The sequence below is a fragment of the Thalassophryne amazonica genome, chromosome 2, assembly GCF_902500255.1.
Source record: "Thalassophryne amazonica chromosome 2, fThaAma1.1, whole genome shotgun sequence".
Classification (NCBI taxonomy): domain Eukaryota; kingdom Metazoa; phylum Chordata; class Actinopteri; order Batrachoidiformes; family Batrachoididae; genus Thalassophryne; species Thalassophryne amazonica.
The window spans coordinates 105,787,681-105,812,618 of NC_047104.1; the positions used below are offsets into that span (position 1 = coordinate 105,787,681).

General features: G+C 41.9%; 1 non-coding gene across 1 annotated transcript; it reads left to right on the forward strand.

Annotated features, from left to right (window-relative positions):
- Nucleotides 1–24,397: 24,397 nt before the first annotated feature.
- On the forward strand, nt 24,398–24,468 carry trnag-gcc. Its single transcript has one exon. It is a non-coding gene; the product is annotated as a tRNA-Gly (tRNA).
- The last annotated feature ends 470 nt before the right edge of the window (nt 24,469–24,938 follow it).

Consider the following 24,938-nt stretch of genomic DNA (forward strand, 5'->3'; position numbering starts at 1 on the left):
TTTCATGATGCGTATTGAGGTACAAAAGCACTGTATTAAAGTGAAAAGTACTAAATGCAAAAGTGCTTCAGTGCCTGGTTGTAATTGCACATTACAGTACTAGGTTGTATTGCACGATGCCCAATACACTCATTTGCACATGCACAAGTGTAAATATTGCACGGGGTGTCATACACAAGTTTATTATGTAAAAACTACTAAACCATGTAATAAAATAAAATACACAAGGGTATTGTCTACATATAACTGAAAAAGAAACTCAAATGGTGCCTCCACAGTTGAATTATATTTTAGGCTACAGATGGTGTGGCATGTTTGATTTGCCAGTGACCATGTTGCGTTATATTTTTGTTCAGTGTATATATACACATACAACCTCAAATCCAATGAAGTTGGGATGCTGTGTGAAATATAAATAAAAACAGAATACAATGATTTGCAAATCCTCTTCAACCTATATTCAATTGAATACACCACAAAGACAAGATATTTAATGTTGAAACTGATAAACTTTATTGTTTTTGTACAAATATTTGCTCATTTTGAAATGGATGCCTGCAACACATTTCAAAAAAGTTGGGACAGGGGCAACAAAAGACTGGTAAAGTTGATGAATGCTCAAACAACACCTAATTGGAAACAGGTAAGTGTCATGATTGGGTATAAAAGGAGCATCCCCAAAAGGCTCAGCCGTTCACAAGCAAAGATGGGGCGAGGATTACCACTTTGTGAACAACTGTGTGAAAAAATAGTCCAACAGTTTAAGAACAATGTTTCTCAATGTTCAATTGCAAGGAATTTAGGGATTCCATCATCTACAGTCCATAATTTAATCAGAAGATTCAGAGAATCTGGAGAACTTTCTACACGTAAGCAGCAAGGTCGAAAACCAACATTGAATGCCCGTGACCTTTGATCCCTCGGGCGGCACTGCATTAAAAACCGACATCATTGTGTAAAGGATCTTACCGCGTGGGCTCAGGAACACTTCAGAAAACCATTGTCAGTTAACACAGTTTGTCGCTACATCAACAAGTGCAAGTTAAAACTCTACCATGCAAAGCGAAAGCCATACATCAACAACATCCAGAAACACCGCTGCCTTCTCTGGGCCCGAGCTCATTTGAAAGGGACAGACGCAAAGTGGAAAAGTGTGCTTTGGTCTGATGAGTCCACATTTCAAATTGTTTTTGGAAATCATGGATGTCGTGTCCTCCGGACAAAAGAGGAAAAAGACCATCCAGATTGTTACCAGCACTAAGTTCTAAAGCCAGCATCTGTGATGGTATAGGGGTGTGTTAGTGCCCATGGCATGGGCAAATTACACATCTTTGATGGCATCATCAATGCTGAAAGGTACATCCAGGTTTTGGAGCAACACATGCTGCCATCCAAGCAATGTCTTTTTCAGGGACGTCCCTGCTTATTTCAGCAAGACAATGCCAAGCCACATTCTGCACGTTTTACAACAGCGTGTCTTCGTAGTGAAAGAGTGCGGGTACTAGACTGGCCTGCTTGCAGTCCAGACCTGCCGCTCATTGAAAATGTGTGGCACATTATGAAGTGCAAAATACAACAACAGAGACCCCGGACTGTTGAACAACTGAAGTCGTACATCAAGCAAGAATGGGAAAGAATTCCACCTACAAGGCTTCAACAATTAGTGTCCTCAGTTCCCAAATGCTTATTGAGTGTTGTTAGAAGAAAAGATGATGTAACACAGTGATAAACATACCCCTGTCCCAGCTTTTTTGAAACGTGTTGCAGGCATCCATTTCAAAATGAGCAAATATTTGCACAAAACAATAAAGTTTATCAGTTTGAACATTAAATATCTTGTAGAACAAAAAAGAAGAGTTCATCGCGCTTCTGTATAGCACAAACAAGTCTGGTGCAACCAGATAGGACTGATTTGTAAAAGAGAAAAAAATACCTGGTGCAACACAGAAATAAGTGCTGAAAAATTTTAGTAAGGTGCTGAAAACAAAATTATACAGAGGGACTAATGTTTCGACGTGAGGATCACATCTTCCTCAGAGTCTTGAGGAAGTACTCTGAGGAAGATGTGACTCTGAGTAAGAAGAAGGAAGATGAGGACTCTGAGGAAGATGTGATCCTCATGTCGAAACGTTAGTCCCTCTGTATAATTTTGTTTTCAGCACCTTATTAAAATTTTTCAGCACTTATTTCTGTGTTGCACCGGGTATTTTTTTCTCTTTTATTAAATATCTTGTCTTTGTGGTGTGTTCAATTGAATATAGGTTGAAGAGGATTTGCAAATCATTGTATTCTGTTTTTATTTACATTTCACACAATGCCCCAACTTCATTGAGCTTGAAACAGGCTGATGACGCTGCCTGAGAGCGCTGCGCGACGTCTCGCACCGTGAAAAGTCCTTAAAGCGACAGAATCACCTCAAAATCTCTCATCAGCTGTTAAAATTTTCACTGAAAACCAGCTTAATTTTTCGAACCATGTCCACTTCGATGTGTCTCACAGGTTTAGAAAAAATTTTGATCAAACAAAGCGCCAGTCTCTCAGCAACTTCTCAGACAAAGGAATTCCGACGAGGGGCTGGACGACTCCTCCCACAAGGAGTGCTCACAGGCGAATGACGTCACCGACAGGCGTGGAAAAACTCACGCATGCGCACGAGGGTTCAAGCATGTCTGACGTAAAAACATATGAATGAAATCCATATAGTTTTTGAAAAAAATAAAAAGGACCTATACTTTACGGACAGTCCTCGTATATATGTATGTTAGCTGCAAGCAGCAGACGGTAAACCAAATGTGCCATTGTTTTCGAAGAGAGGCTGACGAAAAAAATTCTACCACCTCTGGCTGTGAGCACAGTAACAGCATACTGTGACACCACTTGCAATCAAAAGTTATACATTTTAAACTTTTGCCATTTACCACACCAAAAAGGACAAACTGTAAGTAGCTTTGTCTTTAACAAGAAAGAAAGGCCGACAGTGAGAAATTGATTATTTAAGTCATGGATTAAAACAATAAATTTTCATCCGACTGAATTTTTTTCCTGGCAAAAATCAATGCTCCTTTTATACCCAATCATGACACTCACCTGTTTCCAATTAGGTGTTCTTTCAGCATTCATCAACTTTACCAGTCTTTTGTTGACCTGTCCCAACTTTTTTGAAATGTGTTGCAGGCATCCATTTCGAAATGAGCAAATATTTGCACAAAACCAATAAAGTTTATCAGTTTTCACATTAAATACCTTGTCTTTGTGGTGTATTCAATTGAGTATAGGTTGAAGAGGATTTGCAAATCATTGACTACGTTTACATGCAGCCAATAACCCTTTCATAACCCTTTCATAAACAGAATATTATCAATAACCCGGTTGCGCACGGGCATGTAAACACCCGTAAAAACCCGAATATGCTCATATTCCGGTTTTTAAAAACCCAAATAAGACCCCTGGGTTACTCCTTTTCTAACCCGAATATCAGGTCATATAATGGATTTTTTGCGGGTCCCGCATCCATACCCCTGGAGGCACTGAGTGAAGGGAGAGCATGCACATTGTATTCTGCGTGTCTGTTTATAATCTTCTCGCCCAGAAGAAAAAAGAGTCACTATTAATAATTTCTTAGATGTCCAACCTCATAGGTTGATCGTTAAAATTAAATTCCTTAGTTCTAAAAGCCATCATAATTATTTACAGGAAAACGTTCTTTTTTTTCTACTAAGGTTTGAACTTTGAGTGTTTACACAGGAGAGAAAAGTGAGAAATGTTAATGCCTGTTTGAGAAAAGTTTATAAAGTGTGTAGTGAGGGGTTTTACAGCCTTAAAACATCTATAATAATTGTAAAATCTAATCCTGACTACTTCACGGATTTTGCCTATTGCGGGTTATTTTAGAACGTAACTCCCGGGATAAACGAGGGACCACTGTACTTCATTAGTATCATGAAAGACATGAATATAATGTATTTTATTGATGGTAGAAAGTACCGAGACAGCGACATTTACAAGAAGGTAGCTGAAAAGTTACGCGAAGTAGGATTTGCATGAACACCAGACTAAATCAAGCATCTGTGGAAGACGTGCATCGCTGTTTAGATGGGGATATTCCAAATGATGCCATTGACCATGTATACAGAAGTAACTCTGTCTGCTTAAGCATGTAAACGGGTTATTCCTAATGATTCAGAAACCAGAATATTGACCGTATCCCGAATATTAATGGCATGTAAACGTAGCCACTGTATTCTGTTTGTATTTACACTTTACATAACGTCCCAACTTCATTGGAATTGGGGTTGTACACACACTGCAGTGTCCAAAATGAGCTCATGTGAAGTGAAGAAATGTTAAAGGACATGTCCCATGTGTTTTAACGTTCCAGTTAGCAACACAACATCAAAGTACTCATGATTGTACATCTCCCTGCACACATGTGCTCATAATTAATGGTTTCTGATGTTTTTTATTCCTCGAAACGAGGAAACAGGTGCAAGGAAACAGGTGCATTTCCAGAAAATGTCTCACTCTGCAATTCTCAGTATTTCTCTGCGTGTGATGTAATTAAGAGCAAAACAGAACCACCCCAGACAGACACAGATAGAAGGAAAGGAATGTGGTTATGATAACGAAGCATCGGGCCTTTCCTTTGAAAGCAGTAGCTCAGATTTACAGGGGAGACGACACACCACCCCAAAACTCTTAACTATTTCAGAGGCTGTTGGATTTTGGAACTTAAAGTGTCGTGACGCTGCTGTTTGTGCCACAGCTGCTGGTTTACTGCTGCGGACATGCAGAAGTATGTCTTGTAAAAACTCAGAAAATGCTATTTTCAGGAGCTTAAGGACTATCTAATGTGCCATAATCCTGAGAGAAGTTGAGTTGAAGGCAGAGCTGCGATCAGACATTATGCGTGCGCGCGTGATCAGAACCCAAGAGCTTGTGGTCTGGGCATTATTCTCTGGCCGAGTGGAAATTGAAAATGATCTCTGGCTGTGGATCCATGAGGACGAGTGGATCGTTCCATGTCTGGAGATCGCAATTGTGATCATGTGCATGTGACGCGTCCGTGTGACTCGTGCGTGGGGGTTTGTTTTTGTTGTGGACTAATTTGGAAATCTTTACACTGGGGTGAGTGGAATGTTAATTTTTTTCATCTTTTGCTTTGTGATGGTTTTTTAATGGAGCTTTCAATGAAAGTACTTTTTTTACTTTGACAGTGTGTGTATGTGCGCAGCAGCTGTTTTAACCCCCAGTTTAGACGGACGTCTGGCTGAATTTGAACAGTATATAATCAGTATTAAGCTTGTAGACTCTCTCAAATGTCATAAAACTGTCAATCTCTATAAGGAACTTTTCAAAGAGAATTAATGTTGAAAACAGCTGTTACACTGCTTTAACCCGCATGTCAGCTGTTTAATGGACGTGGAATGTCTCCGTGATGATACAGATATATATATTGATTAGATTTTTCACAGTTATATATAACACTTATTAGCGTTTTTATCAGGCTATGTTGATGACTAATTTCCACAGGTGCACAAAACCTTATCACAGCTGCTCCTTTTACTGTGACTGCATCAAAATGAACAGTTATCACTTAAAAATGAGTCGTCATAACACAACATCACACTTGTGTAAACTTTAGAATTAATCTGTGCCTCAGCTCACTGAAGCGCATTCTGGGATGCTTCTAGAAACTACTTTGTTTTCCTAAGTCTCCGTCTCTGCTGTTTGCTGCGAATGCCGTATACTTTGAAACCGGTCACAGAGATGCACAAAGCAATCACAGTGGATCATCGGATGGTCACTAACAGTCTAAATCTAAACTGTTTTCATTTCAGTGCAACATGTCCTTTAAACTTACAAATGTGAAATCCCAGAAGAGCATGTGACGTAAAACGCTCATATTTTTAAAATCTTCAGCAAATAATCTAAAATCTGATGCCAAGTGCTCACAAAACTCACAACCTGTTTCCTTCTGAGCTGTAACCATTGTACTGGTGACATCACCCAGGCAGTGTTGCCAGATAGGAAATATGCAACTATCGTACCAAAACCTCAAAATTATCGTATTTTGGGAGAAAATATCGTACACAAAAAAAACGCATACAACGTAGCTATTTTAGCGTTTTTTTTTAATTTCCAGAGAATTTTATGTCACATTTTTAAACAGTAATTCACAATATCCCTACAGTAATGGGGAAACTATGGCACAAGAAGAACGCAAATGCACTACCAGACTAGAAAGATTTTTTTTTTTCTGTGAAGGGACACAAACATGTGTTAATTACCAGACTAGCTGCTAGGCTCAAAAGTTGTGTGTGTGTAGTGATGGTGACGGGGGTGGGCTAAGCTACGTATGTGCGCATGTGCAGCCAAAACAGTCTACATTACAGGTCAAAAGTCTCGGGCCCAGGGAGGGAGGGGCAGGGCCGAGAATTGGGAACTCATTACTTTGTATGGAGAGGGGGTGGGCTTTCAAATGACTTTGTCCTGGGCGGCCAAAGCTAACAGCAGCCCTGTGTGTGGTGTGTCTTTGATGCCGCCTGAGTGCAACGCCTGCGAAATGATTCTTGGGTGTCAGAGAGAGATGCGTGTTTGGGCAACCAACTGAAATTATTGTACATTTTGGATTTTTTTCCCATTACTGATCGTACACTCAACAAAAATATAAACACAACACTTTTGGTTTTGCTCCCATTTTGTATGAGATGAACTCAAAGATCTAAAACTTTTTCCACATACACAATATCACCATTTCCCTCAAATATTGTTCACAAACCAGTCTAAATCTGTGATAGTGAGCACTTCTCCTTTTCTGAGATAATCCATCCCACCTCACAGGTGTGCCATATCAAGATGCTGATTAGACACCATGATTAGTGCACAGGTGTGCCTTAGACTGCCCACAATAAAAGGCCACTCTGAAAGGTGCAGTTTTATCACACAGCACAATGCCACAGATGTCGCAAGATTTGAGGGAGCGTGCAATTGGCATGCTGACAGCAGGAATGTCAACCCGAGCTGTTGCTCGTGTATTGAATGTTCATTTCTCTACCATAAGTCTCCAAAGGCGTTTCAGAGAATTTGGCAGTACATCCAACCAGCCTCACAACCGCAGACCACGTGTAACCACACCAGCCCAGGACCTCCACATCCAGCATGTTCACCTCCAAGATTGTCTGAGACCAGCCACTCGGACAGCTGCTGAAACAATCGGTTTGCATAACCAAAGAATTTCTGCACAAACTGTCAGAAACCATCTCAGGGATGCTCATCTGCAATTTGCATTACAATTTGTTCATGTAAATGGGGAATCTTCTTCACAGACTAAGGTTAATTATGGAGTTCCACAAGGTTCTGTGCTAGGACCAATTTTATTCACTTTATACATGCTTCCCTTAGGCAGTATTATTAGACGGCATTGCTTAAATTTTCATTGTTACGCAGATGATACCCAGCTTTATCTATCCAGAGGACACACACCAATTAGCTAAACTGCAGGATTGTCTTACAGACATAAAGACATGGATGACCTCTAATTTCCTGCTTTTAAACTCAGATAAAACTGAAGTTATTGTACTTGGCCCCACAAATCTTAGAAACATGGTGTCTAACCAGATCCTTACTGTGGATGGCATTACCCTGACCTCTAGTAATACTGTGAGAAATCTTGGAGTAATTTTTGATCAGGATATGTCATTCAAAGCGCATATTAAACAAATATGTAGGACTGCTTTTTTGCATTTACGCAATATCTCTAAAATTAGAAAGGTCTTGTCTCAGAGTGATGCTGAAAAACTAATTCATGCATTTATTTCCTCTAGGCTGCATTATTGTAATTCATTATCAGGTTGTCCTAAAAGTTCCATGAAAAGCCTTCAGTTAATTCAAAATGCTGCAGCTAGAGTACTAACGGGGACTAGAAGGAGAGAGCATATCTCACCCATATTGGCCTCTCTTCATTGGCTTCCTGTTAATTCTGGAATAGAATTTAAAATTCTTCTTCTTACTTATAAGGTTTTGAATAATCAGGTCCCATCTTATCTTAGGGACCTCATAGTACCATATCACCCCAATAGAGCGCTTCGCTCTCAGACTGCAGGCTTACTTGTAGTTCCTAGGGTTTGTAAGAGTAGAATGGGAGGCAGAGCCTTCAGCTTTCAGGCACCTCTCCTGTGGAACCAGCTCCCAATTCAGATCAGGGAGACAGACACCCTCTCTACTTTTAAGATTAGGCTTAAAACTTCCTTTTTGCTAAAGCTTATAGTTAGGGCTGGATCAGGTGACCCTGAACCATCCCTTAGTTATGCTGCTATAGACTTAGACTGCTGGGGGGTTCCCATGATGCACTGAGTGTTTCTTTCTCTTTTTGCTCTGTATGCACCACTCTGCATTTAATCATTAGTGATTGATCTCTGCTCCCCTCCACAGCATGTCTTTTTCCTGGTTCTCTCCCTCAGCCCCAACCAGTCCCAGCAGAAGACTGCCCCTCCCTGAGCCTGGTTCTGCTGGAGGTTTCTTCTTGTTAAAAGGGAGTTTTTCCTTCCCACTGTCGCCAAGTGCTTGCTCACAGGGGGTCGTTTTGACCGTTGGGGTTTTTACGTAATTATTGTATGGCCTTGCCTTACAATATAAAGCGCTTTGGGGCAACTGTTTGTTGTTATTTGGCGCTATATAAATAAAATTGATTGATTGATTGATCTGTACACAATTCTTGGAAGCTGAAAATGTCCCATTTCTTGCATGGCCGGCATACTCACCGGACATGTCACCCATTGAGCATGTTTGGGATGCTCTGGACCGGCGCATACAACAGCGTGTACCAGTTCCTGTCAATATCCAGCAACTTCGCACAGCCATTGAAGAGGAGTGGAGCAACATTCCACAGGCCACAATTGACAACCTCATCAACTCTATGCGAAGGAGATGTGTTGCACTGCATGAGGCAAATGGTGGTCACACCAGATACTGACTGGTATCCCCCCCCAATAAAACAAAAATGCACCTTTCAGAGTGGCCTTTTATTGTGGGCAGTCTAAGGCACACCTGTGCACTAATCATGGTGTCTAATCAGCATCTTGATATGGCACACCTGTGAGGTGGGATGGATTATCTCAGCAAAGGAGTGCTCACTATCACAGATTTAGACTGGTTTGTGAACAATATTTGAGGGAAACGGTGATATTGTGTATGTGGAAAAAGTTTTAGATCTTTGAGTTCATCTCATCCAAAATGGGAGCAAAACCAAAAGTGTTGCGTTTATATTTTTGTTGAGTGTATATCGTACAGAGGGCAAAACTATCGTACAAATACGATAATTATCGAACATCTGGCAACACTGCACCCAGCTGAAATGACACTCTTCTCTGGGCGTGGCCATGTTGAAAGCCCTGCCCGCACTGATTCGCAATGAGCTCATTAATGAATAAAGGCGTGGAAAAACAACAAAGGCCTTAACATGCCCATGTCTTGGAGCATGAATTATCAGCTAGCAGACTAGTGTCATTTTGGGTGTTTAGTCCTTTGGCCAACAATGTTTTCACCCCTGTTTGTCTGATTGTGAACAGCCTGTAACCCACAATTTTTCATATATTGTTATGAAATTTTTACAGTCACCATCCTTCAACACTGAATGAATTTTCAAAAATTCACAACTGTCAAAAAAGATTGAATTTCTTTCATATTTGACAGCATGTTTATTATGTAGGATGATATCCTTTATCGACTGACAGAGTTTGATCCCGATCTGATCCAGATTACTGTTTTTGAGCCTATTTAAATTTAACATTGAAACCCCATTTAATGTACGAGGTCTATTAAAAAAGAAACCGACCGTTTTATTTTTTTAAAAAAACTATATGGATTTGATTCATATGTTTTTACGTCAGCCAAGCTTGAACCTTCGTGCGCATGCATGAGTTTTTCCACGCCTGTCGGTGACGTCATTCGCCTGTGAGCACGCCTTGTGGGAGGAGTGGTCCAGCCCCCTCGTCGGATTTTCATTGTCTGAGAAGTTGCTGAGAGACTGGCGCCGTGCTTCATCAAACTTTTTCAGAAACTGTGAGGCACATCCGAGTGGATACCATTCGAGAAATTAAGCTGGATTTCGGTGAAAAATTTAACGGCTGATGAGAGATTTTGGATTGTTTCTATCGCTGTAAGGACTTCCCACGGAGCGGGACATCGCGCAGCGCTCCGAGGCGACGTCGTCATCCTGTTTCAAGCTGAAAACCTCCAAATTTAAGCCTCTGTTGACCCAGGACGTCGTGACAGAACAGAGAACTTTCAGAAGAGGTCGGAATCAGCAGTTTATCCGGACATTCCACTGTTAAAGGAAATTTAACAGTGGAACTCACAGGCGAATGACGTCACCGACAGGCGTGAAAAAACTCTTGCATGCCCACGAGGGTTCAAGCTTGGCTGATGTAATCACACGTGATTCAAATCCATATGGTTGTTTAAAAAAATAATAAGGTCGGATACTTTTCTAATAGACCTCGTATATTTTACATTATATCTTAATCAAACATGCCCCAATCACTCTCATATTAAAGTGAGGCTCAGACTGACACTCACAGACGCCTGACAAAGTTTGATCTGGATCTGATCCAGATTCTGTATTTCGTGGACATTTGGATTTAATATTGAAAAGCCCATTTTGCATTATATCTCAATCAAAAGTGCCTCAATCACTAACATTTTTCTGTTATGAATTTACCTACAAAACCAAACTTGGATGGAGGTTACAATTTTATGCCTGTCTATCTTCCAGTTAGCAGTCGAAAACCACATGCCAAAAAGTAATGACAAATTGTGCAGAGCAGATATGACCAATATTCTTTGAAAATTATCTGAAAAAAGAATTCAGAAACCAAAAAAGTAAAAAAAAAACAAACAAAAAAACAAAAACAAATTAAGTCCATGCTCCTGACATTTGATCACATCTAATTTAGCTTATGAAAAGCCACTTCTACAACCCCAGTTCCAATGAAATTGGGATGTTGTATAAAATGTCAATAAAAACAGAATACAATGATTTGCAAATCATTTTCAACCTATATTCAACTGCATACACCAAAAAGACAAGATATTTAATGTTCAAACTGATAAACTTTATTGTTTTTGTGCAAATGTTTGCTCATTTTGAAATGGATGTCTGCAACACATTTCAAAAAAGCTGGGTCATTGGTATTTTTACCACTGTGTTACATCACCTTTCCTTCTAACAACACTCAATAAGTGTTTGGGAACTGAGGACACTAATCATTGAAGCTTTGTAGGTGGAATTCTTTCCCATTCTTGCTTGATGTACGACTTCAGTTGTTCAACAGTCCGGGGTCTCCGTTGTCGTATTTTGCATTGTATTAACCTTGAAAAATGTTTCCAAGGAAAAAACTTGTGGAATTAGAAACTAGTGTTGGCGGAGGATCATGTTTTTTGGGGACTGTAATGTGGTTCTCCTAATGACTTCCTTTGGTGTGGACATTAAACGTTATGAGCTGCTTATATTCTCAGTAATCATGTATTAAGTGTACCTACACACACATCAGGCTGCAGCAGTTGTTAAAAATGCTAACATTGTTAGTGTGCAACATTAAACCTGATGATTGTTTCACTCAGGGTGAATATTGCAACAAAGACGTCTTAGATGATTTGTAAGGATGTTTCGCACACAACAAGCCATATTATTCCAAGTGTTTATGATAAATTACTCCAAACAGACACAACAACACAACAGCGAGTGGCTCCACATCGAGCGGACTGTGGGTTATGGTCAGAGGCGACAAGAGGAGGAGTCACTGGGCTCAGCTGCTGTCACTCAAAGCAACCACACCCACCATTATACAGAACTTTCTCTCAAAAAGTCTTTAACTAAGAAGTTACAACAAAATTCATCCCCCGTACAGTTGTCATGGAGGAAGAAACTATCTATCAAGAGAAAAACTGTTTTTTTTTGTACCAGGCTGTAGACATGTTTATTTCTGCTCTAAAGTTTTGCAGTGAACTTCAAGCAGCCAGTCAAGAACTGGAATACATACGCGTACAGTATGACTCTCAGGTTGGGGTCAAAATATGTGACAACGGTTTTTTCTGTAACGGCACTACCTGGCCAAAAACATGTAGTGATGACGACTGTGAAGATATGAGAATGAGATAGCGGTGGAAGGATAATTGACTTATTGACTTAACTGAATACACTTTTACACTCTGTCCAATCCACACTCACATTAAAGATGATTGTTGCACTGATATAAAATATTCCTCAGCCTCCAAGAGGAACATTAGTTCATCTGGTTTTAATGTTGCTGTTTTTTAATAAATTAAATTTGAGTGTTGTGTCGCGGCTCGTCTTTAGTCTTCTCAGGATGTCGTCTTTTAGATAACACAAACTAATTGCAAGTGATATGCTAGAAAATGACACAACACTTTAGAATAATTCAGCCTTAAGCAAGATAAAATGCACAGAGTTTTTAAGTTTATTTAAGCCTTCGACACAAAGCTTAGACAAACTGAGTCCTCTAGAGAGACTGAATAAGTGACAACCGCGCTCATCTATTTATTGGAGACCCGCGGGCATCGCTCCTCCTTCAACTTTTTTATTTATTTCATTCCTAAGACATGGTTTTCTATTGGAAGCGTCCTCTAGTGAACCCTAAGCAGGTGTTAGGCCATTATTTCAATGTGACAAACGCTCCCATTAAAACATGAAGGATTTACAACTGATTTTTTTAAAAGACCTTCAGCCACAGGTGCAGCTGGCCTGAGGCCCCCTCCGCACGTGGCCTCAGCCACACGTGCAGCTGGCCTGAGGCCCCTGCACGCGGCCTGCGGGAAAGCACCTAAAAGGCCTTGGAAAGCCCCTGACAGACTAAATGACTAATAGAGCCCTTTTTTTGGGTTGAACACCTGCTAGTTCAACCAGAGGACATACAGTTCGGATCAGGACACTTGATAGTTCATCACAGTTCAAATATGGACCTAAAAATTCTTCTACAGTCCCTCCTCTGGGACTCGAAAGAGTCCCATTACATCAACTATACTCTTGGGTTGTTTACTGACAAGACATCCTCATTTGTGCATTGCAATAAAAAAAGAAAAACACATCACTCGAGTTACTGATAACTCTGGTGCGGATATGAATATCAGTGATACTTCACACGGTAAATATATTGCAGTGCAGGTGAACCTACATACTAAGGCACAAGGTGAGCAATTAGCTGGATTATATCAACACAAGGTGACATTCAAACATTGAGTTTTGGTGTAATTCAAGGCACTTAAAATGGCCACATAAAACAAGTTACATCAACCTCTTAATCATGGCAAAGTAAAGGCTTCACATTGACATCAGTACAACCAATCATCTTCTGGCATCTATTGACTCACTCAACCCGAGGCTCCAACCCATTATACTTGGTTCTACATATTATTTTGTTAAAGCGTCACACATTTATTATTTAAATGCATCAAATAACCCCTACGTTACCACTATTTAGTCAACCAATCAAGAAACTATTCTAAGGTTAGCGCAGCTATGTCTAGTTAAATGATAAACACAATAAATGGTTTCCCTTCATGTCCGTCCTTAAGTCATTTGCCTTAGTCAATCATATAATGGTTTTCATTATAGGCCATTTCTCAACATTCTCCACTTTGTTTTTCTTCTTTTTCAGCTTGTTTTCTAATGCCCTTTTTGGCCAGATGCCAAATTTAGGCGATGCATGTCTCTTGAGGCATGCTATAATTGAAGAAAAAGGGGTCCCTATGGTGCATCTTTACTACTAAATCTACAAACACGCCGTGTAAGGGTCCCCTTTTTTATAACTTTGCAATGTGATATCTATGTGTATGCATTTAGCTTTATCTGTGTTACGCAGATGATGGTAAGGACAGACATTTACCCAACCTTCGTTACTAACATATATCCTTCTTTGTTTTTAGTTACACTCAGATTTCTGAAACCAGTCCGCAATTCAAACTCAAGAACCAAGATCATAGTCCGTGTTCAGTGCCATTACGTCAGTCCGCGCTCCTCAGCATTTACTCAGCATCTGAAGTTTTGGGAGAAGTTGGGGAACATGGGGAGGTTGGCCTTTCAGGGGTAGTGGGGGAAGGATCAGGAATTCTGGCTTTCAGACAGTCGTGCAGTTCTCTGATGGATCTTTCCAGCTCCTTGTGCTGCTTGGCCAGGTTGTACAGGGCCCCCAGAGAATTCTTGCCCACATTCAGGGTGGTGGTGGCCAGCCCTAGCTGTTCCCTTTCCATATGCTCCATCATGCAGGCTAGCATGTCCATACTAGACTGAAGACCACACAGTTGAGTATGGAGGCCCTCCTGAGCACAAGAGATGTTGGCATTGTCACGGTGTATCCTGAACAGGTATGCAGCTGTCTGACTTAGTTGTGGCATGATTTCCTCAAATAGCTCATGGGGAATGTGATTTGTGAGGGGCAGGAGCTGCTCCAAGGTTTTTGGAACAGACTCTTGTGGAAGACGAAGCTCTCGAACCAAGATTGCCATGTCCTGTGGGGTGACCATGACCAGATTAAGGTTGTGCAGTCCAGGGGACAGGAAGTACAAGGGGGAAGGCATTTCGTGTGTGGGGGGAGTATTGTTGATGTTACACAGGCAAGTGGTTGGGACACTCTGGGCATTTAGTAGCCTGTACAAAGCTCCCCTCTGTCCTGGTGGGTGAGTTCGACTAAGGTCCACCCCTGCTGATCCTCCTCCAGAGGTACTGGGCTGATCAGAATATCTCTCCTGCCTTGGGGGTGGAAAGCTGGGGACAGGTCCTAGCAGTGAATTGGGTCTAGGATGCACTCGGGCAGTTGCTGCATATGGCCGACCTTGGCTGCCTCCCCTGGAGGGTATCGTTGCCACTGGCACATGTGACTGTCTCCATGGCATCTGCGGAAGGGGTGTGTTCCTGAGTCCAAAGGGTCCTTCAGGTGATGGTGGAGTCCTCGGGCCAACTCTTGCTGCAGGCAGATTCTGTGAAGCCGTCATCGCCAGGTGCTGGAACGATGAAGATCCTTCTGTTGCCAACTGGTTTAGCTGCTGGATGGAAGGCGGCTGTGGCGACCAATCATGTCTCGACCATCCCTCCTGCATATCCTCTTCTCCAAACAGTTCTGAGAGTCCAATCAGACTTGATAGAGGCAGATCAGGCATAGGTCCCTGATCAGGGGAGTCTGGTCTCTCAGCCATACTCCTGTGTCCTAGTAATATACATATACGTTCATTATTACAGCTCCATGTCATTCTTTCAGATATTGTTTATCCTATCCCTCATTTTTGTGGGTGCATGAGTGTGAATGTAAATGTGCGTGCATGTCTTCTTCCTCGTCTACAATATCACCAAGCACGGTCCATCCCAGTCCTCCCTATCTGGGGTGTACGCCACAATATTAGGGAGCTGGGGGCTGTCGGGGAGGATAATTGGTATTTCATCCATTTCCATATATTCTGGTTCTCTGTCTGTTTCGTTTGTGCTTTCTTCTAGGGCTCGGATGGCTAACAGTGGGAGCTGTCCTACTGTGGATGAAATCAATTTATTGACCAGAAATTTTATCAAGGGAATACCACAACATATTACCAGCAAGACCGCCACCCCTGTTAGTGCCAAGATTACACCTATCTGGTATAACCAGTCTTTCCATGATATCCACCCTCTCCTTAGAGTCCCAAACAGTGAAAACAGTGGGCCAATATTCATTCCATTCCCTACAATGTATCCAGAATCGTCAGTTTCATTTCTCCCTCCTATGGAGTTACTTAACAGTTCCTGTTGCATCTCTTCAAGTGTGATTAAGAGCTCTGTCAAATTTCCGTCTTCCCCTGTACGCATGGGAATAGCTGTGCAACATTCGGTGGCTTTGATCATAATACAAACTCCTTGTTCATCAGCCATCATCATCTCAATAGCTAATCTATTTTGCATTGTCATTAGCGAGGTGGCGTGCAGTTGTTCGGTTAAGGCTCCTACTGCTGCCAATGTCCAGTTCAGGTATCTTTGTTGATTATACCACAAGTAATTAATCCACTGCACCTCCTGGAACCTAGAACGGATTTTTGGAGTAACCCCGAACAGAGCCAATGCCCATCCCCATTTATCCGCATCTTCATCTGCTTTAACTCTGCTACTGTCTATGGCTTCTAACTGTCGGGGTATCCCTTCTGGTATCCCGTTTCTTACTGTGATGTTGTAGTCTGTTTTAAACATCATTATTCCTCTTTTCTTACGAAGTTTCTGTGGCATGGGTTGTATTGAATTTGGCATTTCAATTACTGTTATAGCTCCTGTGAGCATCACAGGAGCACAAAGGCCCTTCCAATTAGGGGACAGCGATGACAGGAGTTTCCTTCTTTGTCCGCTGTTGGGTATTTTCTCCTCCAAACATTTTTAAAACCTTTAACAAGACAAACAGAGTCAAGAAACACCAGTGAGACAGAAAGTCAAATATTACGCGCGGAGTGCGGCCAGGCTGTACACCAAGGCTACACTAAAGTCTGGCCTGCTTTTCCGCTCTTTTTATTAAGAGACGCCCTCATCACATAAACAAGAAACTTGTCCTAAGGGTGGGGGTAATGACACAAGACAAGTTTCTTCCCATAACATAAACGCATACGTCAATAAGTGCAGCTGTAAGGAAGAACACTTCAGGTCAGCACATCTCGTTCGTCTGTTGCAGGTATCAGCTGTTCTGCATCTGCCTGAAGTGTCCTGTCTTCCACACTCCTTCACACTAAACACCACATCACAAACGTCAAAACAAAATTGAATTCTCAGGATTGCATTAAGACAGGTGCAAAACAGCACATCTCCGTTCTCATGAGAAAGAAGACAAAGCTAAACAAGGTTGAATAACACGTACGTTCTCAGGGTGAAGTGCAAAACAGCACAACACCGTTCTCATGAGAAAGAAGACAAATGTACAAACGTTTAACAGTGATAACATGTATACAAAATCTCTAACATTCCCCTCCTGTTTATCGCCTGTTAAAACATACAGTAGGCATCACTCAGCTTAGCACTTCTTTTTGAGATTTTCACTAAGAGGTTCATCATGGTATGTTTTCTCTAGGCTTACACCCCAGAGGTGATGTCATCATTGTCACCATCATCGGTGTCTGGGTCATCATACTTCCATTGGTCTGGGTACAGGTCAGGAGAGCCATCGTCCTCCTTGTCGTCATCTGTCCCCAGAAGTGGATATGATGCTGGACCCCCTCCTGGTCCTGGACTTATTGCTGTGGTTATCATTCTATTTACAAGGCCTCGGAGACATGGAATACAACAACATCCACACAATGTTAGAATTGCAGCAAATACTGCTATAGACACTAATAGTGAAGAAATCAAAGACCTCCATTTTCCCATCCCTTCCAGCCACCAATCCCAGCCTTCGGTGTTTACTCCACTGTGCTCTTTCATCTTCCTGTTCAACGTCCTCAGCCCGTCAATGGCTTGAGTGAGACTGCCGTCTGCAGCTGTGTTGTTGGGAATGAATGTGCAGCATTGTTCTCCGAACATGGCACAAACACCTCCTTTCTCTGCCAACAACATATCCAGAGCAATGCGATTCTGGAAGGCCATAAGGGACGTGGCTTCTAACTGTGAATGGACAGCCTTAAATCCTTCCTCAGTCCAATTTCCTAATTTCTGTACATTGTAGTGGATGTAGTTTATTCTGTCCACGTTTTTATTAATTGAGCACCACCAACAGATGGAAGATTCGAATCCAGCTGCTATTTGATTAACCAGTTTATACTCATCAGGCACTCCCCTGGGGACTCCTATTGCGTCAATATATGTTGGATTTCCCACTCCTTTCCAATCTCTTTTCACTCTATGTCTGGCTACGCCTTTCTGCCAATCTTCAGGAATAAGAGAGGCTGCATATGTCGTAACGTCTTCAGGGGTCATGGGTATGGCTTCAACTGGTAACAATAATGATATTAATGCACAATAACCTGACACATTTCGTGGCAGTCTGTCAAAGATTCTGTTATCCCCACACCACCACCATACGTCACTCCTCCCGACAGGTTTGAATGTGGGAGTACTATGGACCACATTCTTACACCAGGCGGTGTGGTTTAAGCTACCCAAAGTCTTACTTGTCCCTGTCAAGTGTACACATGTATGGTTAGCATGCCCAACTTTGCTTGAGAATAAAGGTTTAATCTTAGTCAATTTGGTCACTGGATAGATCTTGTCCCACTTAGAACATTTGTTGTTTGCCGCAATGTATGTCTGTGTCATAGCAGTCAGTAGACAGTCTTTGGGTAATGCTGCCGGTATTACCTGTAATATAGGTCTGGGTCCCATACATACAACACAGTCCTTCTTTGCTGCTAGTCCTGCTTGTTCTGCCATTAAAAGCCAATTGTTATTTTGTCCACTAATTCCAGTAGTTACTAGGAACCAGTCATCTGCCTTCATGTCTTTTGTGCCTTGTACAGACACCCCCTTTGCTTGTATGGACACCACCTTTGCTTGTATGGACACCCCCTTTGACGTACTTAATTCGGTCAATATTGGTTGCTGTACTCTATCTGTTTCACAGAGGAAGAAATGGAAATACGGATCTTTTCCTTGTTTGTATACCCAAAGGAGGAACAACCAACAGTCTCCCTCTATATCAGGTGGGAGTATGGTTCCTTTTTCTGTGGTATTCACCACTATAGACAGCTTATCATCTGTTTGATACATTTTGAGACTTTGACTCTGGTACTTAGCCCACTCGGTTTGTGCCCATCTTGGTGTCCATCTACTCCATTCATCGGCTACCAACGTTTCCCATCTCCTATCTTGTTGATCGTTGGTCATATACCATGAGAAACTATTTCCGTAATTAGTCCCTCTGTCACCATCCGGCATTCCATGGGTAAGAGCACTATATGGTACAGAGATGATCACAGAAGTATTTCTAGGAATGCAGGCCTGTACACCAAATCGGTATGCATTATTCACAGCCATCACAGCTATGTACTGTGGCATTAATTATCGGACTGGGGTCTTTGTTACTTCTTTTTGGTCTCTGCAATCTGCGGATGTGATCCTTATTATCATGTCCCGTGCTCATGGCTTTTAATAATACTCCCAATTCAAAAAAGAAAAGTAGCATAACAAGGACTGTCCGTGGGGTCCAGAAACCCCCGTTCTTTTTTTTTTCTTTCGCCATTTCTGCACACTACAGCACACCTATGTTCAGAACAGTGGCTTCTTAATGTCTTCTGCTAGCTTTCGTGTCTAACCTGGATCTCAACACCAAGCTCACACACTATTACTAGTCTTGTCCTACTGTTCTTACTGTTTGTCTGTGTCTGCAGAAATGACTTTCTTACAGTGAGTTAAATGAATCCATGTACTTCTTTCCCCAATTTTCAAAGCTGTGGGTGTTGTGAGTAGTACTTGATAGGGCCCTTCCCATTTAGGTGAATGCCAGTGTTTTCTCTTGATGCTTCTTATCAACACCCAGTCTCCAGGTACCACTTTAGGGTCCTCCTGTGGAGAAATGGGATCATCAGTGTTTGGAACTCTCCCTCGTTGTCCTTCTAACATTTTCTCATGTAATCCGCCAAATTGGCTTCCTCAGGTACATCCCAAATTTGTCCATAATATGGCAATCGATATTTTCTGCCAAACAATGTTTCATACGGTGTCAACCCCATGGTACTAGTTATGTTTATATACATTTTTACCAAATCTACACAATGTGTCCATGGTCTGCCTGTTTCCTCCATTGTCTTTCTAAGTCTGTTTTTTACTGTTCCATTCATCCTTTCCACTAATCCGGCACTTTGTGGATGATAAGAACAATGATTTTTGAGATTAACCTGTAGTGCTTCTCCTACGTATTGCACTATTGCATTAACAAAATGCGCTCCATTATCTGAATAGACTGTTTCTGGTATTCCAAATCGTGGGATGATGTCTTTGCATAATGCTTTAGCCACTGTAAGTGAATCTGCATGTTTTGTAGGGAACAATTCTACCCATTTTGAGAAGGCATCAATTATGACTAAACAAAATTCCTTCCCTTCATGTTTACTCAGCTGTATATAATCCATATGAATCACTTGAAAGGGATATTGTGGTGTTGGAAATTTACCTCTTTGGGGTCTCAAATTGCCTTGTGAGTTGTGTTTTGCACATATCATGCATGCTCTACAATGCTGTTTTGCATATGCTTCGAACCCATAAAGACAAAAAATAGATTGCAATTGCGATATCATACCCCCTGATGAGACATGCGTCACGCCATGGCTCATAATAGCTGCCCATTTAAACATATTTTTTGGCAATATGGGTTTCTTTTGTGGTCATACGCACAAGCCATTCGCATACGTAGCTCCTTTAGCTATCCACATTTGTTTCTCTCTGTCAGTTGCCTGCTGTTGCATGTCAGCAAGCAGTGTATGACCTAAATGCAACTCTGGGGTAGTTTCCTGTACAACAAAAATAGAAGGAGCTGCTGCTGCCTCTTTTGCTGCTCTGTCAGCAAAATCATTTCCTTTTGAAACACTGTCAGAGCCATTGGTGTGAGCCGCACATTTGCATATAGCAATTTGTTGAGGCAACTTCACAGCTTGCAGTAGGGCAGTTAGGAGAGTGGCATGAGTCACTGGCTTTCCAGACGACGTCACCATTCCACGCTCCTCCCACAGTTTTGCAAACACATGCACTGTGCTAAAATCGTACTGGCTGTCTGTATAAATTGTTACAGCCGTACCTTCAAACAGATAGCAAGCTGCAGTTAAAGCAACTAATTCAGCTGCTTGTGCCGAAAATGACGATGGCAATGAAGCAGAATCTAATACTTCTGAATTTGTGACGACAGCATATCCAGATTGCGTTTGTCCATAAGCATTTTTGGTGGAAGAACCATCCACATACACGATTGTACTGTTTGGGATGGGTGTGTCCCGGAGGTCTGGGCGTGCTTTTGTACAAACTGTTGCTACATCAAGACAATTGTGCGGCTCACCATCCTCAGGTAAAGGTATCAATGTGGAGGGATTCAATGTTGTACATCGCTCTATCGTAAGGTGTGGCTGTGATAATAGCAAGGACATGCATGAAAGATGTCTTGCTGGGGACAAAAGGCTCATGTTTGTCTGCAACAAAAGTGCAGAGACTGCATGTGGAACTTTCAATGTCAACTGATGGAATAGAACAACATTACTGCTACTTTGAACAGCCATAGAGGCCGCAACAACAGCCTGTACGCATGGTGGTAAAGCACTTGCTACTGCATCCAATTTAGATGAGTAGTAGGCAACTGGCCTCAATTTTGAGCCATACACTTGAACCAAAACACTAGTCATGAACTTATTCTTACAATCAACTGTTTGAATGAATGGTTTACTATAATCTGGTAGTGCCAAAACTGTGGATGACACTAATGTTTGCTTTACTTTTACAAAGGCTTCCTCAGCATCTTTGTTCCATTCCAACACGGTTGACATTGAAATATCATCTTTGTACATCAAATCAGAAAGTGGACTAGTCAACTCTGCATAGCAAGGAATCCATGCCCTGCAGTAATTTGTCAATCCAAGAAATGACATCATCTGCTTTTTGGTTTGTGGTTTTGGAGCGTGCAAAATTGCTTCCTTCCTGTCAGACAGGATCGTGCGCCCTGTGGCTTGATAACTCATGTCCTAAATATTTTACTTTATCCCTACACAACTGAACTTTGTTTTTACTCACTTTGTGGCCATTATCAAATAAGAAACATAATAATGCTACTGTGTCAGTTATGCAGTTTTCTCGTGTGTCAGAGGCAATCAAAATGTCATCAACATACACTAATAGTTGGCTATCTGCCGGTGGAACAAAATTGGCTAAACATGCTGACATGACTTGAGAATAAATAGTTGGGCTCTCTGCGTAACCCTGCGGTAATCTGGTGAATGTATATCGTTGTCCTTTAAAGGTAAAAGCAAACCAGAATTGACTATCTGGATGCACTGGCACAGAGAAAAATGCATTACTTATGTCAATTACTGAGAAACTATTAGAATTTGGTCTCAGCGAATTTAACAAGGTATGTGGATCTGGGACACATGGTGCTCTTTTAATCACAGCAGCATTTACTGCCTGCAGATCTTGAATCATTCTCCACCCCACTGAGGGCGGAGCCTTTTTCACAGGAAATATGGGTGTGTTACATGGTGAATCTGGACATGGCACTATTACTCCTGCTGTTAATAAATCCTCTATTACTGGCCTGATTCCGTCATTGCATCAGGTTTCAATGGATACTGTCTTACACATGGTCTGTATTGTTTTGGCCTTATAACTACAGGTTGTGCATTTTTAATCAGTCCTACGTCTGAAGGACCTGTTGTCCACAATCCTGACGGTACTGAAGAGAGAAGAGCATCCTCTTCAGGACTCAACTGAAACACTCAGGATTGTGAAGTGGACGCATCAATGTGTGTTCCAGCTGTCAGCACCAATGAGACATTAACTAGCACTTTATACAACTTGGTTGATGGACTGAACTCCGTTCGTGGGCCAACTCTACTCCAATCAGAGGCTGACAAAGCTGTTATGACTGTCAGTCCCAATTCTTGCCATTCTGTCAAATATGGCTTACAAAGTGACATATGTAATGGCATACCTGTGAATTTCAATTTTGATACATCTTCAGTGGCGCCTGTTACTGTTATGACGGCTATTGAGTTGCCATCATGAATCAAATCGGTCATTGTCAGTTTCACAGGTGAAACATTTTTCAATTTAGTTTCATAGTCACCATCCGGACCTGGAGGATCTTTATGCCACATTGTGACATGCAGGTCAGGTGGTGACATCTGTTGTTCAGGATTTTTTAGTAGGGCTGTCGCTTGCAAGACGACATCTTTAACCCATCCTGCAGCATCTTCTTCTGAGATGTCAAATGTATAGTAATAGTGGAATGTGGGGTCAGCGCTTTCTTCTCTTACCATGTTAACGCCTCCTGTGCGTTCAACAACTAATTTCCCTTGTTCCACAATTATGGACAAGCCCAATGCAGTCAATCCGTCTCGTCCTAGGAGGTTAACTGGACATTGTGGCATGCTTAACACTGACATAGTACACGTCAGGCCAAATGGATCTGTCAACGTTATGGGTTTGGTGATAGGGACGTCTGATGTTTGTCCATTTGCAGAGCGAACCCTAAAGAGTTCGTTGCTTAATTGATGGACAGGTATGTTGTCATTACATGTGGTTCTACATGCTCCTGTATCACAAAGGAATGTCACTGGTCGTCCATTTACCAACAAAGTCACTTCTGGTTTTGGTACCGGATATCCCAGCAAGGCACACAGATCCATACATACAGATTCAGACTGCCTATCTGATATGGAATCATGGATTATGGATTCTAGTCATTGTGGATACTGTGGCTGCGGAGGATTATTCCGTTGTGGAATTCTCCCTGCTGCTCCCTCAGTAGGTGGATTTGGACAATTTCTATACATATGTCCCTCTCTTCCACAGTTCCAACAAATCAGGGGACCACGTGGTGGCCCTCCCTGCTGTTGTGGTTGCCATGGTCCTTGACGTTGTGGCTGTCCACCTTGTCTATTTTGCCATGGCTTTTTGGGGCGTTTGCACTGCTTCTGCTGTCTTAAGTTGCCCTGCTGGTAATATATTTCATCATCTCCATGTGCTACATACACTCCTTTGTCGCTGTTTCTTGTCTTTTTCTGTTTTAAGACTTCTTCTGCATGACAGCAGTGTGTATGTGTGTCTTCCAATGTGCCTGTAGGCAATCCAATCCAATGTTTCTGTATCCAAGCTTTTATATCCTTATTGGAATGTTGGATCAGAGCGTTTTTCAATTGTTGTTCATACACAGGTGTTTCTGGCAATATGCCACTATGGACCCTAAACACATTCTCAAATCTGCACCTAAACTCTGTCCATGGCTCTCCTTCTTTCTGAGTTGTCCTGGTAATTTCAGTATAATTTATCTTTGGTCCTAACACTCCTTTTGCACGTGTAATCATAGCTTCCACTCTTGTTTTCAAGACTAGATCATCATGTGTCAATGGTACGCCTTGTTGATCTGCAGGATTCCAGTCTCCGCGTACCTGACTCCATTTAGGGCCACATGCTTTCATCCACACCTGTTGGACTTCAGGTCCATTAAGGTGGTAAGATGTTCTAATGTTTTCTATATCCTGCATAAATCCCTCAATATCGACATGTGGCGATGGTATCATGTCGACTGCTGCTTTGATATCATCAGCATTCCATGTCCGATAAACGAGCATGGTTGGTAGCTGTCCTGCTGTTCCTGCACGAGGATTTGGTACTTCTATCATAGGATAGGCACCTCCCTGATCACTATGTTCCACCATGGGAGGGGCTGTAGGCACTTTCGCAATGGATAGCGCATTGGTGGTTCAGTGGTAGAATTCTCGCCTGCCATGCGAGAGGTCCCGGGTTCAAATCCCGGACGAGCCCCCAGTCAATGTTGGGTATTTTCTCCTCCAAACATTTTTAAAACCTTTAACAAGACAAACAGAGTCAAGAAACACCAGTGAGACAGAAAGTCAAATATTACGCGCGGAGTGCGGCCAGGCTGTACACCAAGGCTACACTAAAGTCTGGCCTGCTTTTCCGCTCTTTTTATTAAGAGACGCCCTCATCACATAAACAAGAAACTTGTCCTAAGGGTGGGGGTAATGACGCAAGACAAGTTTCTTCCCATAACATAAACGCATACGTCAATAAGTGCAGCTGTAAGGAAGAACACTTCAGGTCAGCACATCTCGTTCGTCTGTTGCAGGTATCAGCTGTTCTGCATCTGCCTGAAGTGTCCTGTCTTCCACACTCCTTCACACTAAACACCACATCACAAACGTCAAAACAAAATTGAATTCTCAGGATTGCATTAAGACAGGTGCAAAACAGCACATCTCCGTTCTCATGA